This window comes from Mirounga angustirostris, unplaced genomic scaffold (assembly GCF_029215605.1).
Source record: "Mirounga angustirostris isolate CCGP_5_RB_7025 unplaced genomic scaffold, mMirAng1.0.hap1 SCAF_10, whole genome shotgun sequence".
In the NCBI taxonomy this organism is placed as follows: Eukaryota; Metazoa; Chordata; class Mammalia; order Carnivora; family Phocidae; genus Mirounga; species Mirounga angustirostris.
In genome coordinates this window covers 41938816-41955182 of record NW_026991718.1, presented here as the reverse complement: position 1 = coordinate 41955182, position 16367 = coordinate 41938816, and the positions used below count along the sequence as shown (strand labels likewise).

Here is a 16367-nt window from a genome sequence, read left to right as displayed (position 1 = left end):
GAGGTACATGTAAGTTTGATTGGCTAAGCATATATTGTATGGGTATGCTAATTTTGAAAACTATTTGCAAGATACCCTACCTAAGTTGGGAAAGAGATAGCTTGGCTTTTTGGATCAAAATCAATACTCAATGTTTGAAATTTGTTTCAGTAATTTTACATACTCAGGATAAGAGTTTTATTGCTTTCCATTTACATACTCTATCATTTATTAAACACTATTGTTGTTTGTTTTATTATGCTTTGCTTTTCCTTTGTTTTATTTTATTTTTTTATTTATTTTTATTTTTTTTTAAAGATTTTATTTATTTATTTGACAGAGAGAGACACAGTGAGAGAGGGAACACAAGCAGGGGGAGTGGGAGAGGGAGAAGCAGGCCTCCCGTGGAGCAGGGAGCCCGATGCGGGGCTCGATCCCAGGATCCTGGGATCATGACCTGAGCTGAAGGCAGACGCTCAATGACTGAGCCACCCAGGCGCCTCCACCTTTGTTTTATTTTTAAATTGCTCTAAAACCATCTTTCAGAATTGCTTAATATTTCTTTTTTCTAAAACAAAGTTTTTGCTCTAAAATCTACATTAGCTGAGTGCCGCCTGGGTGACTCAGTTGGTTAAGCGACTGCCTTCGGCTCAGGTCATGATCCCAGGGTCCTGGGATCGAGCCCCGCATCGGGCTCCCTGCTCAGTGGGAAGCCTGCTTCTCCCTCTCCCACTCCCCCTGCTTGTGTTCCCTCTCTCGCTGTATGTGTGTCTCTCTCTCTGTCAATTAAATAAATAAATAAAATATTAAAAAAAAAAAAAGGAAAAGAAACAGACTGCTTATGGGGCGCCTGGGTGGCTCAGTCGTTGAGCGTCTGCCTTCAGCTCAGGTCATGATCCCAGGGTCCTGGGATCGAGTCCCGCATTGGGCTCCCTGCTCTGTGGGCAGCCTGCCTCTCCCTCTCCCACTGCCCCTGCTTGTGTTCCCTCTTTCGCTGTGTCTCTCTCTGTCAAATAATTAAAAATAAAATCTTTAAAATCTACATTAGCTGAAATATTTAGGGGGCAAGAGGATGATCTATTCTTTTATAAAAAGTAGGCTTTATTAATGTAAAAGTGCTAGCTGTTATCACTTAACTTTGAAAAGAACAGAAAATCAACAGAGATGAGAAATGGGGTGCCGGCCTTTGAATATTTATGCTGTGATTCTGTGTCTCTCCATAAGAAAACCACACTGAGGAATAGAATAAAAATTAACAAGCAGGTTGTTATTTCTTTCTCTGGATTGAAGGCTTTTTCTTTTTCTTTTTTTTCTCAGAAGGCAGTCATTGCTACTTCCTACAAAAAATTCTTTTGTTAGGAAAGAAGGGAATTGATTCTCCTTTTATTCCCAATGAAATATAGAGGCATGCAGAATAAAAGCACAATTATAATGAACACAATCCTGAATTCTTTCAGAGTAATTATAGCAACCTAAAATTGTTATTAATCAAGGGCAAAATGTGTTGAGATATGTTTCCATGTTAGTTTTAGCATCATAAAATTAGGTAAAAACCCACCAAATCACACCATAGAAATTCCCAATGGAGACAAATTACACATTTTTTGGTTATCTCTACTAAACTCAGGACTATAGGTCTGTGAATTTATTTCTTATAATCAAGAGAAGATCTCTTCACAGCATTGTATAAAGAACACAGTTAAATCTCAAGTCTGTTCTTGCTAACTTGATCATTTAAACCTAAAGTTTTTTCATTCTCTTCTCTTTTCAGACATTATTTAATGAAACTAACCTCAGAGGGATATCTTATCACCAGTCCTTAATTGCTTTGAAGTTTATGGGGATGTATTGAGAATATTTAGCTCTAAAGAATTAATAAATTCCTGGGAATAGCATAATTACTATTGGTATATTTAGTTTCTTTAAAACCTGCAATGTGTATTGAAAACTACACATGCAAGTCAAATATTTATTAAAATGCAAAAGAGAGTTAAAACAATTCAGGTTAAATAATCAATGCCATGTTTAGAAATTATATGTGTCAAAAGTTGCAATTTATTTGCACTTTGTTTACCTCCTATCAGAATCATCTGAGAATTTTCCTAAATATTTATATTTGTAAGCTCTGCTTAACAACTGAAGAAGACCCCTGAAACGTAGTGAGAAGGAGAACTGGCTTGAGACCCTTGCACTGGAGGAATAGTGCAGTAGCAGTGTCTTATATCCACCCCACCCAACAGAGGACGGCTGCTCAGCCCTCTTATTTCTTGATTTCCAACCTAATAATTAGGTGGGCCCAGGTACATTCATTCTGGCCCTGAATTGAATGGAAACCCCTCTGAAAACACTGAATGAGTCTTATTAAATCAGCTAAGGGAGATAGAGTGGGAGCCTTGCCAAAAATAAGCACCTAGGGAAGGACTCCCATTCTCTGCCAGGCCTTGAGACTGACTCCCCTTTCCACCAAACAAATGGAGCCGGCTAGGAGAACCACCTGGATAGACCCAGTGAGAGCAAGTGGCCTGGTGCAGGAAAGGTCTGACTGTCCTCTTGTCCTCAGAGAAATCAGGACAAGCAGGAAGGACTAGAAAAAATGATTCAGTCACAATAAGCAGGGTGTAGAATTAGCAAAATGGTTTAACCACCATAAGTGGCCTGATCTGGGAAGCCTCATAGTTCTACTGGCTGCGGCTATCCTCCCCTGTTTAGAGGCACCATGCAGCCAGGGGGCGCTGGTAGGGAGATCCTCCCATACCCCTCCTTCATGAAAAGTCCCCTGGCCTTGGGATACCTCTAATGCTCCAGGGTACACTCCTATGTCACTTGTCATACCGTGAATCAAGAGAATCACAACTTGAATGAAATGATAATCAACTGATACAAATGCTAAAGTGAACCAGATATTGAATTCTAAGACAAGGATTTTAAAGCAACTGTTATAAAATTCTTCAATGGTTAAATACAAATTTCATTTAAACACATGAAAATCTCAGCAAAAAACAGAATATATAAAAAGAAACATGAAAATTATAGAACTGAAGAATACAATCATAAAAATTAGAATAAAAATCTCTGGCCAAGTTTAATAATAAAATGTAGATGACAGAGGATAGAATTAGTGAATTTAAGGACAGAATATAAAATTAAACCAATCTGGAAAATGAAGAAAATAAACTGAAAAAAAAAATGAACAGAATTCTGGTTTTTGGTTCTACCTGTTAGAAGCTTGGAAGTTGCCACTTCGTTTAACAACAAGTAAGTACCTGAACAGACTGAAAAATCAACTCTGCTTGGATTCATAAGAGAGGGAAGGACACAGGGCAAACTGCTACCCCTAAAATTAAAAAGACAGGTGAATACAGAATACAGAATAGCTTACCAGAGCAGAGAATCACAAGTAGAAATACCCATGACAAAAAATGCCCCAGTAGGAAAACCTGAACTATAATTGATAAACTGCTAGAGGCTCTTTGTGAAAAACTGAAATATGAAAAACTCAGGGAAGACCTCATCATCAGGAAGCTCCTAGAGTATTGTGAGATTTACCTTTGGGAGCCTGATCAGATTCCCACAATTAATATCAAAAAAAATCCCCCAATGCTTGTTGGAAATGTGAGAAGGAAAGTAAAAATCTTAAATTACACCAGAGCATACTTTACAAACTGCACTTTACAACAGCTTACTAACCCCGCAGACACATATATTTGCCCAGAATATAATGTAACAATAAGAACACAATCTTTTTTTTTTAAGATTTTATTTATTTTTGTGAGAGAGAGAGAGCATGACAAGTGGGGAGGAGGGGCAGAGGGAGAAGCAGACCCCCCGCTGAGCAGGGAGCCCGATGCAGGACTCGATCCCAGGACTCCGGGATCATGACCTGAGCCGAAGGCAGACGCTTAACTGACTGAGCCACCCAGGAGCCTGAGAGCACAGAATCTTAATCTTAATTTTGGTCTCATTCTTGGTTCTACCCCTTACAAAATAACCTTGGTAAAAGTTTAACCTGTTTTAAACTCTGCATTGTCATCTACTACAAGGAAGATCGTTACCTTCTAGGGATGCAAAAGAGTCAAAGGAGATTATGTAGCTAAATGCACACAGATATAAGGACTGAGTTTACTTTAGAACTGGCATTGGAAGACAGAAAAAGATGCACATTTTAATAAATTGTACTGTGGCCATTACTGTTCTGTATAGAGTAAAATGAAATTAAACCTGACCAATTTAAGATGGGCTTGGTATGTGCTGCTAACAAACAGGATCAAAACTTCAGTGTCTCGGGTGCCTGGGTGGCTCAGTCAGTTAAGCGTCAGACTCTTGATTTCCGCTCAGGTCATGATCTTAGGTCATGATCTCAGGGTTGTGAGATCTGTGTCAGGCTCCATGCTGGGTGTGGAGCTTGCTTAGGATTCTCTCTCTTCCTCAGCTCCTTCCCCCATGCTCTCTCTCTAAAACAAAACAAAACACAACAGAAACAAAACCTCAATGCCTTAAAATGACAAAAACTGATTTCTTTTTTTAAGTTTATTTATTTATAACCTCTCCATCCAGCTCCAAGATCAAGAGTTGCATGGTCTAACAACTGAGCCATTCAGGTGACCCTGAAAAAGACTGATTTCTTAATTACATTATATATCCATTGGGAATTTTTTATATTCAAGTGCCATTCTGGGAAAAGTCCTCTAAGATAAGCATCTGCATCTGTTTGTGTGTGTGTGTCTGTGTGTGTATGTGTTGTAGTTATTTGTAATTAGTAAGGATGACTGTTAAAAAGAAAAAGCAGATTTAGAAGATAAATAGTAGGTGATAAAAGATGGTATGGTAGGCATTCAAGAAGCCCATTAAAAGATGCACAGCCCCAAGCCGGGGATTGTTCCAGTGGAGCTTTGTTGACAGGATATATTTCTCTATTTGTTATTGTTGGTGGTGGTGAAACCTTCCTTAGAGCAGGACATGCAGAAGCCAGCCATGAGAATACCTGGAGATATGTGCTAGCAATGAATATATGACATGAGCAAGAGGAAGCAAAACCTGCAAAGACTGGAATGTGCTTGTTTTGTTCAAGGATTATCAAGAAAGTCAGTGTGGCTGAAACTGAGTTAGAAAGGTAAAGAATGGGTAGGAAATGAGGTCAGAAAAAGAGTCAAACCAGATAATGTAGGGTCTTTTCGATTGGAGTTTCTACAAAGGATTAGAGTTTCATTTTCTTTCTAAATGTGATAGGAATTTATGAACATTTTTGTCCAAGAGAGGACATATTGTATAATTAAGGTTTTGGAAAATCTCTCTGGTTCTTACAAGGAGAATAATCTCTATTTTCTCTCTGGGAAAATTTTCATGCTGAATGTAACACTGGACTCTCTTACTCTCTGGGTCTTTCAGTCAAACATTAATTTTCATTTTAATGCCCACCCCCACACACACACTGCCAACACCACCACTGGAGAATAGTGTACAGAAAACAATATTGATCTTGTGAAAAAAATGGCAATATTTACAACTGCTTGGATCATATCTGTCAAACTCATTTCACACATTAACAAGCTTTCTAATTAGGTTGATTCACAAATTCCTAAGACCAAGAGGGAAATGGTTATCCTCTGAATAGCACACGTCAGTGTATTTTCAAGGGGAATATAGAGAGAATAATAACCAGTCAAATATGCCTCATCACTAACGGCTGATGAGGCAAAAGCCTAGTAATCTTGAAACAACACCCATCTCTGGTGATTTAAATTGAAGATGACATATCTAAATTTTAATTACAATCAAAGTTAAAGCTAAAGGACAGTGAGTAAAGCTGGAGCATCCCTTAGGCGATTAAGAACTGCCTTTCAATTTATTAAATTTAGCTAGGAAATTAGACAAAGCATTTTGTTGTCTTGTCTTTTCTATTACTCACAGCTCATGTTACAAGGAGGATTAAGTTTCCATTAACTCCTGTAACGCTCTGGCAATGTCCAAAAAGCAAGAGAATGTGGACAGTTACAGAGGTTTGAGAACTAGATTCTGGATTTTCCAAAAGATCACTGGGAGTTTATGCCCATTCATCTGACATTATTATTACCAGTACCATGAACATACGGAAGCCACTTTGATCCAGTACCATGTTCAATGAATGTTTTATAATTAATATTTGTATATTATGCAAAGTTGTGTTGAATTTTTGTGAACATTTTAGGAGACTTTTTTTATCACTGTCACTAATATTTTTTTTTATGATCTTAGGGATTCTTAATACCAAAAGTATGATTAGGTATAATTTTTTGTCCTATATCACATCTACTGCATATTTTATCTATTGTTATGGACATACTATAATTAAAAAAGATAACCTAGAGGCTAATTTTTTTTGAAGTGACCATTATGAAAATATTCACCTGTAAAGTTCTAAATAATTTGTGAATTTTCCTGAATAATATGTTCGATAATCTGTGAGTAAAGTATCCTAGTTGAAGAAAGATGTACTGTTTTGACTTTAGAAAAAAAAACTATTAAGAACTCAACTCCAACATGTTTTATCAATGATTTATTTGCTATTGTGTTTAGAACACTTGCTTCCTATATTTTACCTATATATTTTGAATTAATGGAAATGGGTACAAGAGTTTGAAAATAAGTCATCTCCATAAATTGAATTTGGTGTTTAATCCCAATAGCAGAAAGAGAGGTATGGAGGACAGAGAGAGAGAGAGAGAGAGAGAGAGATTCATTATGTTGTCTGCCTTTGTACTGCAATTATCAAGAAATACAAGACGGACCTGACACTGACATTGAAAATAGGTGTTAAATATTTATAAAAGTGCTTCGATTTGAAAAGAGATTTCCATGCAAGGAACTCACACAAATTTATTTTTCCAAATTCAGTTCAGCAGGAATTCGCCAGATGTGTTTGCATTGTGCTAGTTGCTACATAAAGTAAAAAATTAGTGAAAAGAGTATTTTTGCCCTTACAGAGCTTACAGTAATATTAGGGAGCAATTATATATATGTGTGAAATAGTTACCAACCCAAGGCTTTATCTGATTAAATATTATATTAGATGCAGCATGTGGGGTTGATAGGGAAATGATGGGGAAGTGAGACCATTTACGCTGGAGAAGTCAGAGGCAATTGCTTGGAGGTGGTGAGGGACAGAAAGGCCTTTTATTCTCTGCTTAGAGGCAACATCACAGAGTATAAAGATGACTGGCTTTCAAATCCTGGTTTCCCCACTTACAAGGCAGGTGACCTTAATCTTTCTGCAATCCAATTTTGTTGTATAAAAATTGAGAATAGTATATCTATATAGCAGGGTTATGAGAAAAAAGAGAGAAAGAAAAAGAAATATAATGGTGGTAAAAGATCAAGTGATGTCATAGCAAATACTAGATACTCCAATAGCAATTATTCTCCTGGGAAGAAGTTCAAAGTACATACTGTTTATATGACTGTCTATTTTTTATAAAAAGACACTCCAACTAAAGTGAAATCTTCTCAATTATCTGTTTTCCTATCTTAGGCAACAAACATTTTAGTAGTCAGGGGTTAACTGTGTGGGACAGGCAGATTCAAAGTACTAGGACTTAAAAGGATACACATTAATGGAGGGGAGATCAGTACTGGAGATGTAGACTAAATGACAATTTTCTGAAATGATTCCAGAGTATCAGTTAACATACTGCAACAACTTTGCTCTTCCATGAAAGTAGTGGGCATCCCGGAAGTGTAGACCTGTTGTGTTGAATTTTTGTGAACATTTTAGGAGACTTTTTTTTGCAGCTTCCTCAATACAAAAGTGAGCCACTCAATGGCAGAATGTAAAAACAGTTAAGCAAGTGTGTATCAGGAAAAACAATCACCACACCGTGAGTTTCAAGTCTGTGGATTGAGTTTCAGGGGTTTCAACTCAGTTGCTGGGAAGGAATAGCTAATGAAGGTAGATCCTCAATTTTACTGAAACCATTATATTGGGCACAAAGGCTTAGTAGTGAGAATAGGCTCTCTCTCTCTATCTGTATCAGTTTTTTAAGCCAAGCTTCAGGGATAATTCTGGATCTTTATGGAAAGATATACAGCTCAGATATAGAAAATAGAGCCAAATTCAGATTTGTTGCAAGCAGCTATTGCTAAAGTGGTCTTCAAGATTCAATGGGGACATTATTAGTAATTGTACCAGGACCATGGGCATACAATGGGACTGTTTCCTTAAGCTGGTACATATGGTACTTCTACCTAAGTCCTGCTTGATTAGGTCCTGGGCTGGGGGTGGGGTTGAGTTTGCTTCATGTGAAATAAGGGGTCAAGGACAGTCCTAATACTCAGAGACTGATTAATGGGAAGGTGCATATTAACACAAATGATTATGGCAGACAGGTTGACAGGATTATGAGATTTCATTTAACAATAAATAAGCATGTGCTTTTAAAAAGATAGTGATTCTATTTTAATGAAACAAAATTCTAGCTTTATAATAAAACCGAATGTCACATAATCTGTTACAGAACTTGGATAAGAATTTCTGTGCTTTCTCTAGTGTAAAAATATGCTTGTCTATATCGAAGCAAACATAAAAGGCATGCTGGAAACCTGATTTTTGTTTTGCATTGGCAGCAGAGAGGGATCACTTTAATAGCTAATAAATCCTTTTTTTTTTTCATTCTAATATTTGAAAGTCAAATGTCACCATACTGTGAGAAATGGTCTTTATGAAGTTGTTGATTTTAAAATCCTGCAGTACTCCTATTGTTAGCATGTCAAATCCATTTGGGAATCAGCTTATAGGTTTTTACTAGAGAAGGCCACAAAGCATAAGAAAACCATTTAAAATGCAGAAATGTGAACTATGCAGGGAGCTTGTCAAGAGTAAGAATGATTTTTTTGGGGGGGGGTTGGTGATTTTCTATCAATTTCATAGTATTTTGAAGTGATATTATGTTCTAAGAGCTGATATAAGCATAGATTTAAATTGACAACAATTACTGAAATGTGTTTGTGCCCAAACTGCAAAGATTTATTCAGATATAAAAGGAAAGGAGAAATAGGCACATTAGTATATTCTTGAATAGTTCATGTTTAGTTGAATATCTTTAATCTTTGTTCAAACAGTACAAAATATACCAAGTAACTAGTAAGTTTAATTTATTTTGCCAGGTAACACACTTAAGGACAGGGGTAAAAATAAAAGCCAGAGAATACACATTATTCAATATCATGTCAGTAAAACAATACTAGTTGTTAAGTTGTGTCTCTTAACTTTAAGCAATAATACTGAACTCATCCATGACATGTATATGACTGTATTAATACTCTTAGGCTTTGCAAAGGCACAGTTATTAATCAAACTCTCTAATTGGAATTATAGAAACAAATATCAAGTTGAATAAATGTTAGCTACTTTGACCATCTTTAAATTTTGCCCTAGCTTGAAAACTTGGTTAAAAACGAACAGAAAAACAATGATAATATAATATTCTAATAGCAAATCTCATATATGGCTCTGTATGCTTCAGTTCTATAATAATTTTAAAGAATGGTTAGTGTAAAACACAGGATGCAAAATGCATTTGTTTTTATTATATAAAGTAGATTTAAGTTGATGATAATGATCATTCAAATGGTTAAGAAGTCAGAAATGCAGAACGTAAAAAAAAAAGGAAGTCAGGGAGGAGGAAGGAATAGGAAGGATGGGGAGGGAAGAAAGAAAGAAAGAAGGGAGAAAAAGAAGAGAAAAAGGAAGAAAACAAAAGGAGGTAGGGAAAACAGGAAGGGAGAAAAGGAAGAGAAGAGAGGGTAAGAGATGGAGAGAAGAGTGCCTTCACAGCTTGAGCATGATTAAAATTTTTAAGAGTTGGATATATATAAGACTTAATGTATATAGTGTGGGGTGGGAGCTTAATTTTATCCATATGGTTACCCAGTTAATCCAGCAGTATTTGTAAAAGAGCTTCTCATTTCCACAATGAATTGTTTTGGGGTCTTTGTCAAAAGTCAATTAACTTGGTAAGTGTCATTCTATTTCTGAGCCCTCTGTTATATTCTATTGATTATATTTTTCAACCTAAAGCAAGAACACATTCTCTTGATTAATGTAACATTAGAATAAGGTGTAAAATTAGGCAGTGTAATATTTTACTTCTGATATGTTGATTAGCTTGAATCATTATTTTTACTTTATGTAGTTGTGCTATCATAATTGATTGGATTTTCAAATCACACTCAATCTAATTAAAGAACTGTACCAGTGTCCAGTTTTACTAATAATTTCAAGGATAGTCAATCCTTGACTCACAACACAGTTCAGAGAACATCTCACATGGCCCAGTGCATCCTTCCTTCCCATGTTGGACATGTGTTCAAATCATAAGTAAGATTCCAAAGTGCAGTTTCAGCAAAGAAACTTAATTTATGAAATTTTCAGTCATAATTCTGAGGCTTATATATTTTATGCAACATTCCCTAGAAATACATTCCTCTCTTTCTCCCTTATTTTTTCTTCTTCTTTCTTTACTCCTTCCTTCCTGCTCTCATACTTTCTTCCTTAACAAAAGTAATCCTTACCTAGGGACACCTTCCTAAGGTCATCTGATAAGTAAGGAGTCTTCTAACAAATATCCTTAGTCTATTTAACATGCCAGATAACATGGAGAGTAACCTCCATGTTAAGTCACCTGATCTCTATTATTTGCCCCTGGATGCCCAATTAAAGTGAATAAATGAAAAAAAAAGTGAATAAATGGATTACAGGCCAGCTGCTTTAACTCATTCCCCAAGAGTCATTTGTCTTCTACAGAAATTAAGAGGAAAAAATATCTTGTACTTACTTACATGTTTATCAATAATTGTATTCTCTCTATATATGAGTTTTTAATTTGTGTCATTTACCTTTGACCTACAGAATATCCTTCTGCATTTTTCCTAGAAAGTGTTTGTCATTCACAGAACCACACATCTTTTATTTTTCTGAAAATTCTTTTACTGGCCTTCATTTTTCAAGAATGATTTTGCTGGACATAGATTTCTAAATTGACATATTTATTTTTTTCTATTAGTACATTATAGAGGTATGTTCATCATCTTCTGCATCTTATCTGTTTCATTAAAAAGACAGCTGTCATTAATATTGTTTCCCTACAGGTAATATCTTATGTGTTTCCTCCTTCTGATCACATTGAAGATTTATCTTTGTTACTGTTTATCAGAAATTTCTCTTCGATGTACTGAAGCATGGGTTTTCTCTCACTCTCTAGCTCTTTCTTGTTTTTGCTCTCACTCACAAAAGCCTTATTTTTCTTTTTTCCAGCAGGGGATTGTTGATATTTTTCAATCTGTAAGTTGAGAGTTTTTATCATATTTGAAAAATATTGACCATATCCTCCATGTATTTTTCTTCATTCTCACCCTCTTTTCCATCTGTTTCCACAATAACATGCATTTTAAAACATATGGTATTGATCCCAGAGTCACTTAGGCTGTATTTCTTTCTTTTCTTCAAAATATTTATGTCTCTGCTTCACTTTATCTACTGACCTATTTTCAGTTTACTTTTTTTTAATCTATGATAGTCAATCTGCTTTTAAGCCCATTTAATGCTTGTTTTAAATTTAAGAAATTTTACTAAAAAATATTACTGAATCTTTCTAATTTATTTAAATTCTCTACTTCTTTTGAAAGGAGCAAAGTAAATTTTGAATTAACTTGGAGGGTGTTGGCAGATTTGAAATAACAAATATTTCTGTTATGAAAATGGAATATATCAACTTTTATGCTAAATATTTTTTTGGGGTATATCTGTAGAAATGTACAGATTTATTCAGAGGTTTTTCACATCTGTAATTAACATTATTTCAGGTGTTAATATGTCACTTGATTTTGCTTCTACATATACATAGGTATATTCATTTGCACATATATGCCTTTTACTGATTAATATACTTTAGACTTTTATACTTTCTCTTTAGAAACTTTCTTTTTTGGGGCACCTGGGTGGCTCAATTGGTTAGGCGTCTGCCTTCGGCTCAGGTCATGATCCCAGGGTCCTGGAATTAAGCCTTGTATCAGGCTCCCTGCTCAGCGGGAAGCCTGCTTCTCCCTCTCCCCCTACTGCTCCTCTTGCTTGTGCTTTCTCTCACACTTTCTCTCCCACTCTGTCAAATAAATTAATAAAATCTTAAAAAAAAAGAAACTTTCTTTTTCATCATTTCAATAGTAAAATAATGGATAATGATTGAAAGACCTTTCTTCTTCAAATATGTTTGGGAAATTTCTTAATTTTTAATTTTTTTAAAGATTTATTTATTTATTGAGAGAGAATGAGTGGGAAGAGCAGACGGAGAGGGAGAGAGAATCCCAAGCGGACTTCCCACTGAGTGCTGAGTGCAGAGCCCAGTGCGGGGCTTGAAGGGTTACTCAGTCTCACAACCCTGACGTCACAACCTGAGCCAAAACTAAGAGTCAGAAGCTTAACTGACTGCATCACCCAGGTGCCCCTATGTTTGGGAATTTCTAAATAAAACATAGTCACATATTTAATAAATATATAGTTAAGTACAGCAAAACCTTTAATATACTAAACTGCATTGGAAATTCCTAAATACTGAATATAGTTGAGTGTTTTTAAAACTTACTTGAGAAAAAAAAAAAAACATTTAATTTTGTTTATCTTCAGGGATTTTTTCGTCCATGAAACATACTTTGGAAAATGCTGCTCAAGACTGTCATTAACTATAGCATTTGCAGATTTTATTTTTCCTTTTTTTCCCTGAGTTATAAAAGAGTTTTATAATTCAAGAGTGTATGTTGAATTTTTACCAAATTTATGTGTCATTGACTGAAGTAGGCTGAATACTTCTAAAAAATACTAGCAGTAATTACATTGTATATATCTTATTGTTAAGTAAAGAGGAACCATTCTCTCTTACGCCCAGCCATTTCATGCTGTTGCATAAAGTAGGGACTTCCTCATCATCAAATTCTTTAGGTCTATGCAACTGAAAAATAGTGAATTTTAAGATTTCTAAAATTGGGAGAAAGTACAGGGTATGAATGAGTGAGCTTCTTCCTTTTTTGTCATTTAGTGGACTTCATTCTCAAGTACCTATATTAATTATCTGCTTCTATATGACTTAAATTTACCTGGGCAAATTTGTTCCCTGCAAACTTGAGGTCTGATGCTGGGAAGGATAATTTAATTCTTTCTTTCTTTCTTTCTTTCTTTCTTTCTTTCTTTCTTTCTTTCTTTCTTTCTTTCTTTCTTTCTTTCTTTCTTTCTTTCTTTCTTTCTTTCTTTCTTTCTTTCTTTCTTTTCTTTCTTTCTTTCTTTCTTTCTTTCTTTCTTTCTTTCTTTCTTTCTTTCTTTCTTTCTTTCTTCTTTCTTTCTTTCCATTTTTAGAGAGGGAGAGTGGGGAGAGGGGCAATGGGAGAGGGAGAGAGAGAATCTTAAGCAGGCTCCACCCCCAGTACAAAGCCCAATGTGGGGCTCAATCTCACAACCCTGAGATCGTGACCTGAGCCAAAATTAAGAGTCAAATGCTTAACCGACTGAGACACCAGGTGCCCATGGGTAATTTAATTCTGAGTCAAATCATATCACCTACTTCAATCCACAATACTAATATTAAATCTAATATTTTGATAGCAAGAATGGAAGAGAAAATTGTGATTATTTCGTATCTTTAAATAGCCAGACATTTAAATATATTTGCATTTATAGAATTAATTTTGTCAGAGTCAATTTTTGTAATGCAATAATATGGGTTTTGATGTGTTGATATATTATTTGGTAATATTATATATCCAATTCCATGTGAAATTAGTTTATAGCAAAGATCAGCAAACTTTTTCTTAAAAGGGCCAAATAATAAATATTTTGGACTTTGTGAGTCATAAAGTCTCAGTGCAACTGAGATGATGAATTGACATGGTCACTTTTCAATAAAATTTGGTACACTAAAATGGGCAGTAAACTGGATTGGGCTTGCTGGTTGAGGTTTGCCAATCCTGGTCTGTAGATTTCTCGTGCGTTTGCATACGTGTGTGTATCTATACTTTTTTTTTAAACATTTTTTAGTGTTAGGTTATGTCACAGTCATAATTATTTGAAAAGTTTTAAAACAATGTTTCTATTACAAAATACATACTAAATAATATAATTATTTATTAACTGAATTCTTCACAGTTCCTACCAATAAATCCATTTAGCCTAGGGCATTTTTAAGGGTTATATTTTCCTTTAAAAGGTGATTTTCACGTGGAGTTTTTGGAATACCATTTAATTAATATTTACCTATTATCCAATTTCCATTGTGATCTAATAATAGTTATATGTTCATTCTTCTCCTGAATATGTATTTTTTAATATTAATAAGTTAATATTAATAATTTAATATTATTTAATATCTTATGTTCTTGGTTCAGTGGTATAGTGAATATATATTTTAATGATTTGTTATAAGTAGAATTAACTTTGTTTTATCCAAGCACTGTTATTTTGCTATTTTATTTATTTACTTCTGCTTTCCCTTACATTAATTTCTTCTTTGGATTGATTTATTTATTGTACATCACCTTTTTATAGTTGAGTACTAAATTCATTTTTAAGATATAATGTATGGCACTTTTGTTTTTTAATTTATTTTTAAGAATTAAACTTTTTGTTTTGCTTCCTTTTTTGTGTAATTTATATCAAAGCCCTTATTTTCTTTATGTTTTTTTCTTTCTCTGTTCAGTGATGAATCTCAGAGCACTTGTGTTTTGGGAGGCTGAGGTTTCTATTGCTTATTTTGTTGTTATCTATGAATAATTACTAGTAATAATTCATGGTCAGAGATGAAGTAAGATCTAAATTTCATCTGTTCAATGTATATAGAGATTTTCTTGTGCCTAATCCATGACACATTTTTTAACAGTTTGAGAGATTGGATATACAGATGGCCATGTCCTTATATAAAAAAGCAGAATTCTGACCAACAGTCTTTGTAGCAACCAATCCAAGAAGTCAAACCACAACCTCTGTAGCAATCACCTAAAATAGCCAAAACTTGATCAATAACTGACAGCTTCCATAATGTTGTACTTTTCCCCTACTTCCAACTAAGGCCAACTAGACATAGCCAAAAGTGCTCCCTTAAACAATCCCATGGGACACCCCACCTTTATTCAGCCCACCTCTAGCTTCCCCATGCCAGTAGCCTCCAATGAAAACATGTTTACCTGAAGTTTTCCCTTTCCTCTGCTCTAAAGCTTCCCCACTTCTCTATTTTTACGTTTCTGCCATTCACAGATTGTGACTGACTTTCTTGCTATGTCATGCTCTGAAAAAATACCCTTTGCTTGTTCTCATTTGGGTGGTCTTCATTTTTTTCAAAGTCAATGCAATTTGACAAGGGTAAGGAATTCTCTTCATTGTGGTGTTAATACTCCACACCATACATTCATTATACATGTAATCACACACACACACACCACTCACACACACTCACAGGCAGCAATCATATGTCCACATCAGTGAAACTACATATTTATATATGTACACTTTATGTCTAGAGGAGAGAGGCCATCTGGTATCTTTCTGTCCCATAGGATACAGGTAAGGTTTTTATAAATCTTAATTCTGTGGCCTAAAAAAAGCATTGTTCCTCCTCTAGACTTCTGGAATTTGCAGGAAATTTAATCTCCTATGAGATAGTTAGCCAAGCCTCTTGTATTGTTTGAAACTACTCAGTTAGGAGTATTAGTGAGACATGGAAGTTTACTGAAGATTTTGTGGATTATTTTACAGGAGAATGGGGGAGGAATTTGTATCACATACTGCAGAGTAAGACAATTTACAATTTCATATTTGACATTTCTTTTCTTAAATTCACTATTCAGGTACTCTTTCACTTAGTATTCCTTTTCTCCTTTCCCTCTGTGTTACTACTCCTTTCCTGGCTGCTCCATTCCCTTCACAAATTTCCCCCCAAACTGCTAATTCCACTGTATCTGATTCCCTCCCCTCCTTTTTCTTTTGAAAAAGTTTAATTTAATTTAATAATTTAAGCAATTTATTTTTATTATTTTATTTATTCTGATAAACATGTTTAGTGCTAGATACTGCTGTAAGTATATCCAATAGAGTCTAATATGTAGTATTTTTATGGTCATTATGCTTTTGACAATTCAGATTTGAGTTTGTATTTTTTTAACTCAAGAAATGTTTAATAGAAGAGTTTAACTCTTTAACTTCCTGGGTGGAACAATTTCTTTTTGTTAGTGATTTCCAGTTTTATTGTATTATGACCAGTACTGTCCTTTGTAATATTTTTGTCATGGAAAGTTTTTTTCTTTCTTTCCAAGTTTTTATTTAAATTCCAGTTAGTTATCATATAGTGTTATATTATTTTCAGATATAGAATTTAGTGATCACT

The 16367-nt window shown here is 34.8% G+C and overlaps 1 pseudogene; it reads right to left on the bottom strand.

Annotated features, from left to right (window-relative positions):
• Positions 1 to 11126: 11126 nt before the first annotated feature.
• Positions 11127 to 16367, bottom strand: part of LOC123850756 (Y-box-binding protein 1-like) — a 158129-nt pseudogene continuing 152888 nt past the window's right edge.